Source organism: Coregonus clupeaformis, chromosome 4 (genome assembly GCF_020615455.1).
Source record: "Coregonus clupeaformis isolate EN_2021a chromosome 4, ASM2061545v1, whole genome shotgun sequence".
Classification (NCBI taxonomy): domain Eukaryota; kingdom Metazoa; phylum Chordata; class Actinopteri; order Salmoniformes; family Salmonidae; genus Coregonus; species Coregonus clupeaformis.
Window position 1 is genome coordinate 20,149,431 of NC_059195.1, and position 12,500 is coordinate 20,161,930.

The following is a 12,500-nucleotide window of genomic DNA, read 5'->3' on the forward strand; positions in this document are numbered from 1 at the left end:
TTCCTACACATCTCTATTCCCCCTGTCTTCCCTGTATTTCCTACACATCTCTATTCCTCCTGTCTTCCCTGTATTTCCTACACATCTCTATTCCCCGTCTTCCCTGTATTTCCTACACATCTCTATTCCCCCTGTCTTCCCTGTATTTCCTACACATCTCTATTCCCCGTCTTCCCTGTATTTCCTACACATCTCTATTCCCCGTCTTCCCTGTATTTCCAACACATCTCTATTCCCCCTGTCTTCCCTGTATTTCCTACACATCTTTATTCCCCGTCTTCCCTGTATTTCCTACACATCTCTATTCCCCGTCTTCCCTGTATTTCCAACACATCTCTATTCCCCATGTCTTCCCTATATTTCCTACACATCTCTATTCCCTGTCTTCCCTGTATTTCCTACACATCTCTATTCCCCCTGTCTTCCCTGTATTTCCTACACATCTCTATTCCCCGTCTTCCCTGTATTTCCTACACATCTCTATTCCCCGTCTTCCCTGTATTTCCAACACATCTCTATTCCCCCTGTCTTCCCTGTATTTCCTACACATCTCTATTCCTCGTCTTCCCTGTATTTCCAACACATCTCTATTCCCCCTGTCTTCCCTGTATTTCCTACACATCTCTATTCCTCTGTCTTCCCTGTATTTCCTACACATCTCTATTCCCCCTGTCTTCCCTGTATTTCCTACACATCTCTATTCCCCCCGTCTTCCCTGTATTTCCAACACATCTCTATTCCCCCTGTCTTCCCTGTATTTCCTACACATCTCTATTCCCCCTGTCTTCCCTGTATTTCCTACACATCTCTATTCCCCCTGTCTTCCCTGTATTTCCTACACATCTCTATTCCCCCTGTCTTCCCTGTATTTCCTACACATCTCTATTCCCCCTGTCTTCCCTGTATTTCCTACACATCTCTATTCCCCCTGTCTTCCCTGTCTTCCCTACACATCTCTATTCCTCCCGTCTTCCCTGTATTTCCTACACATCTCTATTCCCCCTGTCTTCCCTGTATTTCCTACACATCTCTATTCCGCCTGTCTTCCCTGTATTTCCTACACATCTCTATTCCCCCTGTCTTCCCTGTATTTCCTACACATCTCTATTCCCCGTCTTCCCTGTATTTCCTACACATCTCTATTCCCCCTGTCTTCCCTGTATTTCCTACACATCTCTATTCCCCCTGTCTTCCCTTCCTGCCTGTTCCTGCCTGTTCCTGCCCATGCTAAGAGCTATCTGATGAAAAATTAATGGGCTCACATTATTGATGCAGCCAGGAGATTGTTTCCATCATGGTGATATACCACCACCTCCCACCCCTCTACCTCTCCTCTCCTCCAGTCCCCTCCTCCAGTCCCCTCCTCCAGTCCCCTCCTCCAGTCCTCTCCTCCAGTCCTCTCCTCCAGTCCTCTCTACCTCTCCCCTCCTCCAGTTCTCTCCTCCAGTCCCCTCCTCCAGTCCCCTCCTCCAGTCCCCTCCTCCAGTCCCCTCCTCCAGTCCTCTCCTCCAGTCCTCTCCTCCAGTCCCCTCCTCCAGTCCCCTCCTCCAGTCCTCTCCTCCAGTCCCCTCCTCCAGTCCCCTCCTCCAGTCCCCTCCTCCAGTCCTCTCCTCCAGTCCCTCCTCCAGTCCCCTCCTCCAGTCCTCTCCTCCAGTCCCCTCCTCCAGTCCCCTCCTCCAGTCCCCTCCTCCAGTCCCCTCCTCCAGTCCTCTCCTCCAGTCCTCTCCTCCAGTCCTCTCTACCTCTCCCCTCCTCCAGTTCTCTCCTCCAGTCCCCTCCTCCAGTCCCCTCCTCCAGTCCTCTCCTCCAGTCCTCTCCTCCAGTCATCTCCTCCAGTCCCCTCCTCCAGTCCTCTCCTCCAGTCCCCTCCTCCAGTCCTCTCCTCCAGTCCCCTCCTCCAGTCCCCTCCTCCAGTCCTCTCCTCCAGTCCCCTCCTCCAGTCCCCTCCTCCAGTCCCCTCCTCCAGTCCTCTCCTCCAGTCCCCTCCTCCAGTCCTCTCCTCCAGTCCTCTCCTCCAGTCCTCTCCTCCATCCTCACACAAATTATCAACGAACCTACCAGGTACAACCCTAAATCCGTAAACATGGGTACCCTCATAGATATCATCCTGACTAACATACCCTCTAAATACACCTCAGCTGTCTTCAACCAGGATCTCAGCGATCACTGCCTTATTGCCTGCGTCCGTAACGGGTCCGCGGTCAAACGACCACCCCTCATCACTGTCAAACGCTCCCTAAAACACTTTAGCGAGCAGGCCTTCCTAATTGACATGGCCCAGGTATCCTGGATGGATATAGATCTCATTCCGTCAGTAGAGGATGCCTGGTTGTTCCTTAAAAGTAATTTCCTCTCAATCTTAAATAAACATGCCCCATTCAAAAAATACAGAACTAAGAACCGATATAGCCCCTGGTTCTCCTCAGACTTGACTGCCCTTGACCAGCACAAAAACATCCTGTGGCGTACTGCATTAGCATCAAATAGCCCCCGCGATATGCAACTTTTCAGGGAAGTTAGGAACCAATATACACAAGCAGTTAGGAAAGCAAAGGCAAACTTTTTCAAACAGAAATTTGCATCCTGTAGCACTAACTCCAAAAAGTTTTGGGACACTGTAAAGTCCATGGAGAATAAGAGCACTTCCTCCCAGTTGCCCACTGCACTGAGGCTAGGAAACACTATCACCACCGATAAATCTACAATAATCGAGAATTTCAACAAGCATTTTGCTACAGCTGGCCATGCTTTCCATCTGGCTACCACTACCCCGGCCACCAACTCTGCACCCTCCGTTGAAACTTGCCCATGCCCCCCCCGCTTCTCCTTCACACATATTCAGACAGCTGATGTTCTTAAAGAGCTGCAAAATCACCCCTACAAATCAGCTGGGCTAGACAATCTGGACCCTTTCTTTCTAAAACTAGCCGCCGAAATTGTCGCAAACCCTATTACTAGTCTGTTCAACCTCTCTTTCATAACGTCTGAGATCCCCAGAGATTGGAAAGCTGCCGCGGTCATCCCCCTCTTCAAAGGGGGTGACACTCTAGATCCAAACTGCTACAGACCTATATCCATCCTGCCCTGCCTTTCGAAAGTATTTGAAAGCCAAGTTAACAAACAGATCACCGACCATTTCGAATACCACCGTACCTTCTCCGCTATGCAATCCGGTTTCCGAGCTGGTCATGGGTGCACTTCAGCCACGCTCAAGGTCCTAAACGATATGCGATTGATAATAGACAGTACTGTGCAGCCGTCTTCATCGACCTGGCCAAGGCTTTCGACTCTGTCAACCACAGCATTCTTATTGGCAGACTAAATAGCCTTGGTTTCTCAAATGACTGCCTCGCCTGGTTCACCAACTACTTCTCAGATAGAGTTCAGTGTGTCAAATCGGAGGGCCTGTTGTCTGGACCTATGGCAGTCTCTATGGGGGTGCCACAGGGTTCAATTCTTGGGCCGACACTTTTCTCCGTGTATATCAATGATGTCGCTCTTGCTGCTGGTGACTCTCAGATCCACCTCTACGCAGACGACACCATTTTGTATACATCTGGCCCTTCATTGGACACTGTGTTAACAAACCTCCAAACGAGCTTCAATGCCATACAACACTCCTTCAGTAGCCTCCAACTGCTCTTAAACACTAGTAAAACTAAATGCATGCTTTTCAATCGAACGCTGCTGGCACCCGCCCACCCGACTAGAATCACCACTCTTGACGGGTCTGACCTAGAGTATGTGGACAACTACAAATACCTAGGTGTCTGGTTAGACTGTAAACTGTCCTTCCAGACTCACATAAAGAATCTCCAATCCAAAGTTAAATCTAGAATCGGCTTCCTATTTCGCAACAAAGCCTCCTTCACTCATGCTGCCAAACATGCCCTCGTAAAACTGACTATCCTACCGATCCTTGACTTCGGCGATGTCATTTACAAAATAGCCTCCAACACTCTACTCAGCAAATTGGATGTAGTCTATCACAGTGCCATCCGTTTTGTCTCCAAAGCCCCATATACTACCCACCACTGTGACCTGTACGCTCTTGTTGGCTGGTCCTCACTACATGTTCGTCGTCAAACCCACTGGCTCCAGGCCATCTATAAATCACTGCTAGGCAAATCCCCGCCTTATCTTAGCTCATTGGTCACCATAGCAGCACCCACCCGTAGTCTACGCTCCAGCAGGTATATCTCACTGGTCATCCCCAAAGCCAACACCTCCTTTGGCCGCCATTCCTTCCAGTTCTCTGCTGCCAATGATTGGAACGAACTGCAAAAATCTCTGAAGCTGGAGACTCTTATCTCCCTCACTAACTTTAAGCATCAGTTGTCAGAGCACCTTACCGATCACTGCACCTGTACACAGCCCATCTGAAATTAGCCCACCCAACTACCTCATCCCTATATTGTTATTTATTTTGCTCTTTTGCACCCCAGTATCTCTATTTGCACATAATCTCTTGCACATCTAGCATTCCAGTGTTAATACTATTGTAATTATTTTGCACTATAGCCTATTTATTGCCTTACCTCCATAACTTGCTACATTTGCACACACTGTATATATTTTTTCTGTTGTATTTTAGATTTTATGTTTTTTACCCCATATGTAACTCTGTGTTGTTTTTATCGCACTGCTTTGCTTTATCTTGGCCAGGTCGCAGTTGTAAATGAGAACTTGTTCTCAACTGGCTTCTTACCTGGTTAAATAAAGGTGAAAAAAAAAAATAATAATCCCTTTTTCTCCCATCCCTCTACCTCTCCTCTCCTCCAGTCCTCTCCTCCAGTCCCCTCCTCCAGTCCCCTCCTCCAGTCCCCTCCTCCAGTCCTCTCCTCCAGTCCTCTCCTCCAGTCCTCTCCTCCAGTCCCCTCCTCCAGTCCCCTCCTCCAGTCCTCTCCTCCAGTCCTCTCCTCCATCCCTTTATCCCCCACCCCTCTACCTCTCCTCTCCTCCAGTCCTCTCCTCCAGTCCTCTCCTCCAGTCCCCTCCTCCAGTCCCCTCCTCCAGTCCCCTCCTCCAGTCCTCTCCTCCAGTCCTCTCCTCCATCCCTTTATCCCCCACCCCTCTACCTCTCCTCTCCTCCAGTCCTCTCCTCCAGTCCTCTCCTCCAGTCCCTCCTCCAGTCCCCTCCTCCAGTCCCCTCCTCCAGTCCCCTCCTCCAGTCCTCTCCTCCAGTCCCCTCCTCCAGTCCTCTCCTCCAGTCCCCTCCTCCAGTCCTCTCCTCCAGTCCCCTCCTCCAGTCCCCTCCTCCAGTCCCCTCCTCCAGTCCTCTCCTCCAGTCCCCTCCTCCAGTCCCCTCCTCCAGCCCTCCTCCAGTCCTCTCCTCCATCCCTTTATCCCCCACCCCTCTAACTCTCCTCTCCTCCAGTCCTCTCCTCCAGTCCTCTCCTCCAGTCCCCTCCTCCAGTCCCCTCCTCCAGTCCCCTCCTCCAGTCCTCTCCTCCAGTCCCCTCCTCCAGTCCCCTCCTCCAGTCCCCTCCTCCAGTCCTCTCCTCCAGTCCTCTCCTCCATCCCTTTATCCCCCACCCCTCTACCTCTCCTCTCCTCCAGTCCTCTCCTCCAGTCCTCTCCTCCAGTCCCCTCCTCCAGTCCCCTCCTCCAGTCCTCTCCTCCAGTCCTCTCCTCCATCCCTTTATCCCCCACCCCTCTACCTCTCCTCTCCTCCAGTCCTCTCCTCCAGTCCTCTCCTCCAGTCCCCTCCTCCAGTCCCCTCCTCCAGTCCCCTCCTCCAGTCCCCTCCTCCAGTCCTCTCCTCCAGTCCCCTCCTCCAGTCCCCTCCTCCAGTCCCCTCCTCCAGTCCTCTCCTCCAGTCCCCTCCTCCAGTCCTCTCCTCCAGTCCCCTCCTCCAGTCCCCTCCTCCAGTCCCCTCCTCCAGTCCTCTCCTCCAGTCCCCTCCTCCAGTCCCCTCCTCCAGTCCCCTCCTCCAGTCCTCTCCTCCATCCCTTTATCCCCCACCCCTCTACCTCTCCTCTCCTCCAGTCCTCTCCTCCAGTCCTCTCCTCCAGTCCCCTCCTCCAGTCCCCTCCTCCAGTCCCCTCCTCCAGTCCTCTCCTCCAGTCCCCTCCTCCAGTCCTCTCCTCCAGTCCTCTCCTCCATCCCTTTATCCCCCACCCCTCTACCTCTCCTCTCCTCCAGTCCCCTCCTCCAGTCCCCTCCTCCAGTCCTCTCCTCCAGTCCTCTCCCCCAGTCCTCTCCTCCAGTCCCCTCCTCCAGTCCTCTCCTCCAGTCCTCTCCTCCAGTCCCCTCCTCCAGCCCCCTCCTCCAGTCCCCTCCTCCAGTCCTCTCCTCCAGTCCTCTCCTCCAGTCCTCTCCCCCAGTCCTCTCCTCCAGTCCCCTCCTCCAGTCCTCTCCTCCAGTCCCCTCCTCCAGTCCCCTCCTCCAGTCCCCTCCTCCAGTCCTCTCCTCCAGGCCTCTCCCCCAGTCCTCTCCTCCAGTCCCCTCCTCCAGTCCTCTCCTCCAGTCCCCTCCTCCAGTCCCCTCCTCCAGTCCCCTCCTCCAGTCCTCTCCTCCAGTCCTCTCCCCCAGTCCTCTCCTCCAGTCCCCTCCTCCAGTCCTCTCCTCCAGTCCCCTCCTCCAGTCCTCTCCTCCAGTCCTCTCCTCCATCCCTTTATCCCCCACCCCTCTACCTCTCCTCTCCTCCAGTCCCCTCCTCCAGTCCCCTCCTCCAGTCCTCTCCTCCAGTCCTCTCCCCCATCCCTCTACCTCTCCCCTGCTCCTCTCTTCCCCTCCACATCTTATATTTTCTTCCTTCATCAGTCCTTCATCTCTTCCAACTCCTTCCCTCCATCCACCTCTCCTCCCCTCCTCTCTATCTCTCTACCTCTCCTTCCCTCCATCCTCTCCTCCATCTACCTCTCCTCCCCTCCTCTCTATCTCTCTAACTCTCCTTCCCTCCATCCTCTCCTCCATCTACCTCTCCTCCCCTCCTCTCTATCTCTCTACCTCTCCTTCCTCTCCTCCTCTCCATCCCTCTATCCCTCCACCCTCTGTGTGACTGGGTCTCTCCCTGATTAACCGATGAATGTCAAATGTAAAATCAATGCGTCCGCCTGCCCACCAGGGGGGAGAGAGGCATACTGAGGAGACTGGCTGTGTGGGAATGCTGAATGCTGAATGCTGAATGCTGAATGCTGAATGCTGAATGCGTCTGCCGTTTCTCACCACACACACAACCACGAGCATAACCTGGCCACATCATCGCATCATTGTGCTTCAGTGTGTGTGTGTGTGTGTGTGTGTGTGTGTGTGTGTGTGTGTGTGTGTGTGTGTGTGTGTGTGTGTGTGTAGCTCATGGGTGTATATTGTGATTAATGGGCGAAGCACGTGCAATCTGGTGGTTCTTAATCATGCTCTTTTTATTATGACTGGGTCGCTCAGAGAATTGTCTCTAAATTGTCTCCACGAGCAGATACCGTAAAGCTCTGTGTATATGTAACTCTGTGTTGTTGTTTTTATTGCACTGCTTTGCTTTATCTTGGTCGCAGTTGTAAATGAGAACTTGTTCTCAACTGGCTTACCTGGTTAAATAAAGGGGAAAAATAGGCACACACCTGATTGGTGCCACATACCGTAAAGCTCTGTGTATAGGCACACACCTGATTGGTGCCACATACCGTAAAGCTCTGTGTATAGGCACACACCTGTTTGGTGCCACATACCGTAAAGCTCTGTGTATAGGCACACACCTGATTGGTGCCACATACCGTAAAGCTCTGTGTATAGGCACACACCTGTTTGGTGCCACATACCGTAAAGCTCTGTGTATAGGCACATACCTGTTTGTTGCCACATACCGTAAAGCTCTGTGTATAGACACACACCTGTTTGTTGCCACATACCGTAAAGCTCTGTGTATAGGCACACACCTGTTTGTTGCCACATACCGTAAAGCTCTGTGTATAGGCACACACCTGTTTGTTGGGACACACCGTAAAGCTCTGTGTATAGGCACACACCTGTTTGTTGCCACATACCGTAAAGCTCTGTGTATAGGCGCACACCTGTTTGTTGCCACATACCGTAAAGCTCTGTGTATAGGCACACACCTGTTTGTTGCCACATACCGTAAAGCTCTGTGTATAGGCACACACCTGTTTGTTGCCACATACCGTAAAGCTCTGTGTATAGGCACACACCTGTTTGTTCCCACATACCGTAAAGCTCTGTGTATAGGCACACACCTGTTTGTTGCCACATACCGTAAAGCTCTGTGTATAGGCACACACCTGTTTGTTGCCACATACCGTAAAGCTCTGTGTATAGGCACACACCTGTTTGTTGCCACATACCGTAAAGCTCTGTGTATAGGCACACACCTGTTTGTTGCCACATACCGTAAAGCTCTGTGTATAGGCACACACCTGTTTGTTGCCACATACCGTAAAGCTCTGTGTATAGGCACACACCTGTTTGTTGGGACACACCGTAAAGCTCTGTGTATAGGCACACACCTGTTTGTTGCCACATACCGTAAAGCTCTGTGTATAGGCGCACACCTGTTTGTTGCCACATACCGTAAAGCTCTGTGTATAGGCACACACCTGTTTGTTGTGACATACCGTAAAGCTCTGTGTATAGGCGGACACCTGTTTGTTGGGACACACCGTAAAGCTCTGTGTATAGGCGCACACCTGTTTGTTGCCACATACCGTAAAGCTCTGTGTATAGGCACACACCTTTTTGTTGCCACATACCGTAAAGCTCTGTGTATAGGCACACACCTTTTTGTTGCCACATACCGTAAAGCTCTGTGTATAGGCACACACCTGTATGTTGCTTTACTGTAAGTCTAAGTTATCACACAAACACATTTCAAAAGACAACTCCCATTTCCCCCTTGAGAATTGATTTGCTTCACCATGAAAGAGACTAGCGTGAGAGAGTTTTATTAATAAAATCAATAGCTTCAACTTAAGGGGTTGGGTTGTTATCTGTATTCAACCAACTGTCAACTCAAGGCTTTTCTACAGAGGAAAGTCTCTCAGGCTGAAGGATTCAGTTTCCTTAGCCTTCACTGAGTACAGTGTACTTTGACACACACACACACACGTGCACACACACACACAGACACACACACACATAGATACACACACACACACACACACACCCACACATGCACGCACCGACACACAAACAAACACACACGTCTCCAGGGAGCACAGCGAGGAAGAGGGTGACTCGGTGACGGGAAGACATAACTATCACTTCCAGGTCAGAGCACGGCAAAGTCACTGCCACCGGAATCTTCAGTATTACCCAGAGGCCATTGTGGGCCTTCTGAACGGAACCCGTGTGACGTCTGATTGTGGGAAGGTTGTGGGGTCGTTGCAGGCCCACACTGGCCTCTGGGTAATAGGCCAGCTCACTCTCTGATACTCTCATTCCTGGCTGGTTCCTGTGACATTTAGTGGTTTGATCAAAATAGCCTGAAGTCCGGGGAAGGATTTAAAATGAACATCAATAAGCCTGATATTTTCTGCCTCTTTTTAATGCCTCTTTGTTTTTAACTTCTAACCAAGCTCTTCTAAAGTCAGCATTTTGTAAAGTGAAATATCAAACTTCAGCAGAGGGCCAGCAGGTGTTTTCTTTTCATTGAATGTGTTTCACATCACAGATCTTTCTCTGTGTCTGAAAGGCCTTTGTGCTTCCAGCTTTTAGTCAGATCTGTTGGTTGGGTTCTGGCTGTGTTCTGGCAGTGCTTTGTAAGAGCTGGGAGCTGCCAGGACTTCTATTGGGAGACACCTGCCATTGACTGTCTATAATGGAACCTTACTGCCTTCCTGCAGTGACTGTAACAGAGATCTCTGACTGTCTATAATGGAACCTTACTGCCTTCCTGCGGTGACTGTAACAGAGCTCTCTGACTGTCTATAATGGAACCTTACTGCCTTCCTGCGGTGACTGTAACAGAGATCTCTGACTGTCTATAATGGAACCTTACTGCCTTCCTGCAGTGACTGTAACAGAGCTCTCTGACTGTCTATAATGGAACCTTACTGCCTTCCTGCAGTGACTGTAACAGAGCTCTCTGACTGTCTATAATGGAACCTTACTGCCTTCCTGTAGTGACTGTAACAGAGCTCTCTGACTGTCTATAATGGAACCTTACTGCCTGCCTGCACTGACTGTAACAGAGCTCTCTGACTGTCTATAATGGAACCTTACTGCCTGCCTGCACTGACTGTAACAGAGATCTCTGACTGTCTATAATGGAACCTTACTGCCTTCCTGCAGTGACTGTAACAGAGATCTCTGACTGTCTATAATGGAACCTTACTGCCTGCCTGCACTGACTGTAACAGAGCTCTCTGACTGTCTATAATGGAACCTTACTGCCTGCCTGCAGTGACTGTAACAGAGATCTCTGACTGTCTATAATGGAACCTTACTGCCTGCCTGCAGTGACTGTAACAGAGCTCTCTGACTGTCTATAATGGAACCTTACTGCCTTCCTGCAGTGACTGTAACAGAGCTCTCTGACTGTCTATAATGGAACCTTACTGCCTTCCTGCAGTGACTGTAACAGAGATCTCTGACTGTCTATAATGGAACCTTACTGCCTTCCTGCGGTGACTGTAACAGAGCTCTCTGACTGTCTATAATGGAACCTTACTGCCTTCCTGCAGTGACTGTAACAGAGATCTCTGACTCTATAATGGCACCTTACTGCCTTCCTGCAGTGACTGTAACAGAGCTCTCTGACTGTCTATAATGGAACCTTGCTGCCTTCCTGCAGTGACTGTAACAGAGATCTCTGACTGTCTATAATGGAACCTTGCTGCCTTCCTGCAGTGACTGTAACAGAGATCTCTGACTGTCTATAATGGAACCTTACTGCCTTCCTGCAGTGACTGTAACAGAGATCTCTGACTGTCTATAATGGAACCTTACTGCCTGCCTGCACTGACTGTAACATAGCTCTCTGACTGTCTATAATGGAACCTTACTGCCTTCCTGCAGTGACTGTAACATAGCTCTCTGACTGTCTATAATGGAACCTTACTGCCTTCCTGCAGTGACTGTAACAGAGCTCTCTGACTGTCTATAATGGAACCTTGCTGCCTTCCTGCAGTGACTGTAACAGAGATCTCTGACTGTCTATAATGGAACCTTACTGCCTTCCTGCAGTGACTGTAACATAGCTCTCTGACTGTCTATAATGGAACCTTACTGCCTTCCTGCAGTGACTGTAACAGAGATCTCTGACTGTATATAATGGAACCTTACTGCCTGCCTGCAGTGACTGTAACAGAGATCTCTGACTGTCTATAATGGAACCTTACTGCCTGCCTGCAGTGACTGTAACAGAGATCTCTGACTCTATAATGGCACCTTACTGCCTTCCTGCAGTGACTGTAACAGAGCTCTCTGACTGTCTATAATGGAACCTTACTGCCTTCCTGCAGTGACTGTAACAGAGCTCTCTGACTGTCTATAATGGAACCTTACTGCCTTCCTGCAGTGACTGTAACAGAGCTCTCTGACTGTCTATAATGGAACCTTACTGCCTTCCTGCAGTGACTGTAACAGAGCTCTCTGACTGTCTATAATGGAACCTTGCTGCCTTCCTGCAGTGACTGTAACAGAGATCTCTGACTGTCTATAATGGAACCTTACTGCCTTCCTGCGGTGACTGTAACAGAGCTCTCTGACTGTCTATAATGGAACCTTACTGCCTGCCTGCAGTGACTGTAACAGAGCTCTCTGACTGTCTATAATGGAACCTTACTGCCTGCCTGCGGTGACTGTAACAGAGCTCTCTGACTGTCTATAATGGAACCTTACTGCCTGCCTGCGGTGACTGTAACAGAGCTCTCTGACTGTCTATAATGGAACCTTACTGCCTTCCTGCGGTGACTGTAACAGAGCTCTCTGACTGTCTATAATGGAACCTTACTTCCTTCCTGCGGTGACTGTAACAGAGCTCTCTGACTGTCTATAATGGAACCTTACTGCCTTCCTGCGGTGACTGTAACAGAGCTCTCTGACTGTCTATAATGGAACCTTACTGCCTTCCTGCAGTGACTGTAACAGAGATCTCTGACTGTCTATAATGGAACCTTACTGCCTTCCTGCAGTGACTGTAACAGAGATCTCTGACTGTCTATAATGGAACCTTACTGCCTTCCTGCGGTGACTGTAACAGAGCTCTCTGACTGTCTATAATGGAATCTTACTGCCTTCCTGCGGTGACTGTAACAGAGATCTCTGACTGTCTATAATGGAACCTTACTGCCTTCCTGCAGTGACTGTAACAGAGATCTCTGACTGTCTATAATGGAACCTTACTGCCTGCCTGCAGTGACTGTAACAGAGCTCTCTGACTGTCTATAATGGAACCTTACTGCCTTCCTGTAGTGACTGTAACAGAGATCTCTGACTGTCTATAATGGAACCTTACTGCCTTCCTGCAGTGACTGTAACAGAGATCTCTGACTGTCTATAATGGAACCTTACTGCCTGCCTGCAGTGACTGTAACAGAGCTCTCTGA

The 12,500-nt window shown here is 50.2% G+C and overlaps 1 protein-coding gene across 8 annotated transcripts in view; it reads right to left on the reverse strand.

Annotated features, from left to right (window-relative positions):
- The window catches only part of grip1 (glutamate receptor interacting protein 1), a 451,333-nt gene that overhangs the window by 114,148 nt on the left and 324,685 nt on the right, over positions 1-12,500 (reverse strand). The window lies entirely within an intron of this gene.